We start from the raw sequence: 6640 nt of genomic DNA, 5'->3' as shown, positions 1-6640 counted from the left end.
GCCTCTGGCTTTCTGGACCCCATCACCGTCCTTTCTCGACACTGGCCCACCTATGTCGATGTCTTATCTGTTGGTTTGGGGATGGACGCAATGGCAAACCAGTTGCAAAGGGAAATTGTATATCTTGCCAAAAGTTCTTGAAGTCGTTGCAAGTGATATTAGAGAATTGCTGAAATTATTTGCCGATGCCACCGCATAGAAGGCCTGCTGATCTTAGGACAGACAGTGCTGGGTTATCATCATGGTTGACGACGTGATAGGTACTTCAAATAATTTCATGTCGACAGATAAAGAAAAGCCCTTGGGAAAATTGATGGAATCCTTGAAATTTTAAAAAATGGGTTTCTTTATTATTACACTGGGAATTCAACCCTGGAGTGAAGGACGTTAGAACCTGTGGTCTTATAATTTTGTTGGAAAAATTATGCCCCGTCACCAACTAACGGCTTGTTTGTCCTAAGAATTCACACATAGCTGCCATTATCACCTAAATTTTACTAACTGTAAGGAGAATAAACATGACTTCACAATTTTTAGTTTCACATTTTAAGACAAAGTTTCGATCACACACAGTTTTAGTTACACGAATTGTGGGTTCCCGATTCCAGTGGACTTTCTTAGTGGCCCCTCGTTCCCGAGTAAAGGTGGTGAGAGCCCCACACTCAGCCATCAACGGTCCATTTCCTCCTCATGCCGGCGGGGGCTGCGTGATGCTGTGGCTCTTCCTCCCTTTGACTCAGCCCTCTTATGCAGCAGAATCAGCCCTCTATGGGGTCAAGGCCACGGGAAATGTGTATCCAGGCCCCATTTGGTCAGACGTGTTCTGTCCTGGGTAGCATTCGATCCTCTGTTGAGTGACATTGCAATGCCATGACATGTTCTGTGTCTCATCAAAAATAATTACCCTGGATACGAAAGCTCAGATGTTACTGCTTAATCACGTCCCGCCCAGTATTATGGGGGCTGTGATTACAGTCTGGGGAAGACAAAATACAACCCAGGATGGGGGAATTGTTAAAGTGATTGAAACATGGAAATGAATCTGAGCAGAAAGGTCTAAATCTTACCTGGGTTAGTATTATTGTTATAATAAATAATCATAATAATCCCATACATTTTATAGCGTACAAAATCCTTCTTATACATTACTTCATTTGACTAGGTTAAGAAGAATAAATCTTAAGGCTTAATTTCTCTTGGAAATATCAATCTCTAGTCTATACTCCACCTGGCTTCCTTTTTAATGGTCCCAAAGCACAGCTTCCCCCTTCAATCCCCAGTTGAAAAACTTTAAAACAACTTTCTGTGTCTGGAGAATAAACTCCGAGCTCCTCATCTCGGCATTGCAGACAGTCTAGGACCCTGCCCACACCTCTCTTTCCAGCTGTGTCCCTCGATGCCCTTCGTTACGCATCTCACCTTCATGCTGAAGCACAGCACCGCCTGCTTCCTGGGTGCACAGCTCTGGTTCTGCACGGGTGCATTTGCCCAGGCAGCCCCCCACCCTGTGGGTGCCCTTCCCTGACCTCCTCGGGTGCATGCAGCTAAGCCCAGCCCACCTTGCAAGGTCCAGCCTTCAGACACCCTCCTGTGTCCTCGTTGGGCAGGGCCCCCCTGCCTTTGGGCTCTCAGCACCTTCTCTGAGCCCCGCTCAGGACTGGCTGGCCTGTCATAGAATCAGAGTGTACATGACTTGCTTCTTCCACTCAGCCGTAAGGTCCTTGCGGGAGCTGGGGGCAGGACATCGACTTGACACTCTTATTTTTGCTCTTGGGGACCTCCCCACCTGGCAAGAGTCTGGCCCAAAAGTTGACAAAACGTTTTCTGGAAAGAGCCCAATAGTATATATTTTAAGGTTTGTGGGTCATAAGATCTTTATTGCAACGATCGATTCCGCCATTGCATTTTGAAAGCAGCCATGGCCAACATGTAAATGAATGGGCATGAACGTGTTCCAGTAAGGCTTTATTTATAAAAACGAGCCTCAAGCTAGGTTTGGCCCGTGGCCCCGCTGCCTCAGTCAAATGTCTAGCAAAGGCATCACATGGATGTTTGTTGACTGGGGCTGAGTGGCCAGGTGGATGCATGAAAGAGAGAGAAACCTATGAGTGTCTGGGAATTGGGGTGGCCCAGGTACACAGAGCCAGGGCCGGGGCCCCATAGCCACTTGCATAAGAGGGGAAAAAAGAGTCACCTGTGCTGGGGGCATTCTCGTGCTAGGAGTGGCGTGGTCCCTGGGGGAAGCTGGCAGGGCCCCTGCCTGGCGGCATAGGAAGAGAGTTGCGGGCACAGCAGAGCTAGCCTCATGGGTCAGTGACGTGGGGCAGTAGCCAGCATGGAGTGATGGGAGGCTTGTAGAGCCCCCATCCAGGACCCTGCCCCACTGGCTCACCCTTCCGTCATCCATCCGAGTGAGGAAGGCTGGCATCTTGGGGTTGTGGCTTCCTCAGAGCTGACACTGCTTTGAGCAGTGTGGATTCCAGGTAGTATCAGGCTGGTTCGCTTGTCTGTCCTTAGTCAACTCAGAGCCAAAAGAGTGGCCTCAAACAGTCCTGAGACCCAGGCAGGAGGTGAGGCCTGAGGATGCTCATCAGCCTGACCAACATCATCTTGTGTAAGGAAGGAGCCTGGAACCTGCAGCCGGTCCCCTTAGGATGGTGCCTGGTGCCCATTTAACCCTTTATTGTCTGCACAGGGGCGTCCCTGCATCTCATCCGACTTGATCCTCTCGCCAGCCTTCCAAGGTGTGCAGAGGTTATTATTACTGTTCCCACTTTCCACATGAGCAAGCAGACTTGGAGGCTTTATGAGGACTTGCTCAGGGGCCACAAAATGTGGAACTGTCTTCTCTGGTGGAAGGAGAGCTGAAGGCAGGACCCAGGCAGCCCATCTGCAGCCCGGAGCTCCCTGAACTCAAGCGTTGCTATCCCAAGGTGGGGCCAAGTCCCCGGGTCCCTTTGCCATCACGACACATAGCTGTGCTCATTGGCACACCTGCCTTTCCACAGGATGAGTGGGTGTCTTTGTCCGTAGGAACCTCCGTGTGGGGGGCGAGCCCTCTTTCAAAGGCCTGAGACCCTGCGACAGGTGCAGGTGAGGATTTAAAGAGATCGAAGAAGTTGAACGTGGACTACAAACTTTTTTTTTAATGTTTTGTCAGATGGGCAAATTCAGGACTAAACCACTTAAGAACATCGGGAAAACAACTTGAACTATAACAATCCACTCTGTATTTCAATGCAGCAAAACGAGTGAAGGCTGCTTTTTGTGATCTTCTTCTTCCTAATTTTTTTCCTTTTAATGGACAGAAGAAAAAAAAATGACCAAATTAGAACATGAAACAAAGAGGAACCCAAATGGGGGCAGGAGACACAATAAAAACACCCTCCTGACCTGAGGCGAGGCTTCTGAATTTCATTCCTTTTGCCAAGACTTCTACTAATCCCCGGATTACTTCCTGTGCTTGAGCCCCATCTCTCTCTCATTCTCTCTCTCTCTCTCTCTCTCTCTCTCTCTCTCTCTCTCTCTCTCTCTCTCTCTCTCTCTCTCTCCCCCCCTCTCCCCTCCCCCTCCCTCTCCGCCCTGCCTCCCAACCCTCAACATTTTAAAAATTCTTAATGATGCAACCTGAAGTCGCCATGGCAACCGATTTCCTTGCCGAGGCGGCGGAAGAGGCCTGTGATGGGGCTGCCATTGAAATCGCAAATAATTTTCCTTTTCTTTCAAAATTAAGTAGGCTGTCTGAAGTGCTCCAGTGTGGGTTTCCCCTTCCTCCAAAGAATAAGAGTCCCCTGCCCTGAAATGCTCAGTTATTGCATGTCTCTGGTATCTTTTATGACCCCCTTCTCCATTGGCGCGTGGGCCGCCCCTCTGGAAAAATAACGAGAGCGCGCTCTTTGTTGCTTCTCTTTTGTCGGTGTGAGGAAAGCTTCCGATGAAGTCTAATGACATTTGGTGGGTTTTCCCCAAACGCTCCTGTTTAATTGCCTTTGGTTCCCCATTCTTAAAACAACCAAGTTTCTTTCTCCTTGAATCTCGAGGACAGGTTTGTAAACGGCGCGGAGGAACCCAAAGCGCTTCTTCCAGGCCGAAGGCCCGCACCGGTGTCACCCCACGAGTATTGGGTGGACGCTGTCCCTCCCTCTCGTACCTTCCAGCGGCTTCCCCGCTCGGATGGGGATGGGCGCCTTCTCCAAAGGCCGCCTCCCTTCCCCTGACACCGTGAGCGAACCTGGGCCGTCGCCTTCCTGCCTGGCATCTCCTGCCTGCAGCGCAGCCCTGAGCCCGCGGGCCCTGAGGTCTGGGGGGTTCTGCCATGCCGTGTCCTGCCTCAGTTTCCATGCAGGGCTGCCACGACACCTGTCATCCAGGTGAGCTCAAAGCAAAAACCAGTTTTGTGGTTCTGATGCCCCTCAGGCAGGTCAGGACATTATATAAAAACAAAAAAGGGTGTGGAGCGAGGGCGGCTGGTGGCAGAGGCTGCGCCTGGGGAGCTGGGCCGCGTGGAGGCGCCGGTGGGCGGGGAGCGGGGTCCGCCAGGCCCCCCGCCCGTGGGGCACCAGCGCGGGCTCACCCGGCCGGGGCGCGGCGCGGCCTCCCGCAGATCGAGCGTACGGCCTGGCCACTTGTCCTGGACATTCTGATAACTGAGACTGTCTCTGTGACTTCCAAGTGACCTTAGGTCAGGGGACGCCCAGGAACGAGCAGGAAAGCCTGTCAGAGCCCGGGGTGAGATTCCGCGAATGAGGTTTAACGAGGAAAGGGCACCAGCGCTCCATAGCATGGCCCCCCGCGGCTGGGGAACCGGGCCGACGCCCTCCGGTGGCCACATCACCCTCCCCGCCGCGGGACACCCTCAGTCCCCTCCTTTCCAGTTCTTTCCTTCTGTGGCCTCAGCCACAGCGACCGCCTCGGCGAGTTCCTCCCGCATCTCTGGCTGTTCCTTCTCGGTGCCCTCCCCGCGTCTCCCAGAGGAGTGTTTCCTGGGTCACAGACTTGTCGCTGCCCCTTCCCCGCTCCCCACGCTGTCTGGGCCACGTCACTGCGCCGCTTGTAGGCCAACAACCCCAAATTTACAAACAAACTCCACCCACACAACCGTGGCCTGAGAGTCACCCCGTGGGTGTCCCCTGGAGCCCTGCAACTTAACAGTCCCAAACAGAGCTCATCACTTGACCCTCACACTCTTCCCTGGTCCTGTCAACACCGCCGCTTGTCTCGCCACCCACACGGGACAGAAAGCTTGGACTCTCCTCTCCTCCAGGCTCTGTGGGGGACAGTTAGCAGGGCTGTGAAGAGCCCCCAGGCCGTGCCCAACAGGGCCTCGCAGTCCTGAGCACCCCGTCCTGCAGCAGCCTCCCTTCCCAGCCCTTCCCGCCTCTGTCCTGCCCCTCCCTGACACACAGGGGCGCTCTCTGGGATGCAGACACGATAGCGTCTGCATTTGTGAGTTTCTAGGATGTCTCCCAGCATGCCGTGATGACACAAGAGGAAAATGTCTTCATTCCTGCTTTTCAGACCTGAGGTTTGACCTTGGGATCGCTGTGGTTTGGCACGTACAGTCATTCCTGACACACAGTAGATGATCGAAGTTGGGTGCATGAGTGAGCTGTTTCTGGGTGCGCTTCCCATTTTGTTCAAAGAGCAGAGAAATCCATTTCTTGGGGTTCTCGGCTTGTAGCAGAAAGCGGCCTGGGTCAGGGCCCGGGCCTGGCTCTGTGTGTACCAGCCCTGCCTGCTGGTAGCTGTAAACCTCTCAGGCCTCAGTTTCATTCCCTGCTCTGCTGCCCTCCGTCCTGACTCCGAGGTTAAAGGAGGGACAGATGGGGTGCAAATGACAGAGGATGAGAGACCTTCGTCTGGGTCGGTCAGTGAGAGGCTGGGCGGTGGGGGGGACAGGACGGAATTCGTGCACACCCAGCATCGGGGGCGTGCCAAGTGAGACCCCATTCTGGAATGACAAGCAGGACTCTCACGCACTTTCCATTCAGTGGGACCAGGAGGAACCAGGTAACGTCGTGATATCTAAGTGCCTCAAGGGTGACAGAAAGTCAATGCAATTCAGGTGACCTTCGCGCTCACCATGCAATTTCCACAAACCGAACCAAACAGACCTCTGAAACATCTCGAGTGCGCCTGGCACTACCTCCCTTCTCATCGTATCTCCCCCACAATCCACTGAGATAAATGGAGTTCCTCGAGGAAAGATTTTTCATTTTGAGCCTTTTCAGACCTCCTGAGCAGAGACGATTTATACAGCATCGTCAGAGGTTAAGGAATAGCTTCCAAGCCTTGAATGGAAACAGAAAGTGTATCTATTTACTTGGAGAGCTTCCTCTCCAACTCCTTCGCAAGAGGCACCAATAACGCCGCGGAACAAAGGCCTCCACGCCAGTCGAAGTAGCCCCAAAGCAGAAGGCCGTGTGATTCACCGTGAGTCAAGGTCTTCTCGCGATTGTGTAAAGGACTCGGTAATGATGATAAAGCACTCAGAAGGTAACGATGCACTTAAATGCACACACGAAGCGCTTTTCTTTTTTTTCTTTTTCCACAAAGAGAAAACTGAAGTGGGCAGCTTCAGTGAAACGTACACCTCTGTCCCTAACTTATGCTGAGTGGTGGCGTCGCTGGAGGCATTATC

This window comes from Pteropus vampyrus, unplaced genomic scaffold, assembly GCF_000151845.1.
Source record: "Pteropus vampyrus isolate Shadow unplaced genomic scaffold, Pvam_2.0 Scaffold164, whole genome shotgun sequence".
NCBI lineage: Eukaryota > Metazoa > Chordata > Mammalia > Chiroptera > Pteropodidae > Pteropus > Pteropus vampyrus.
Note: the sequence above shows the minus strand (reverse complement) of the source record.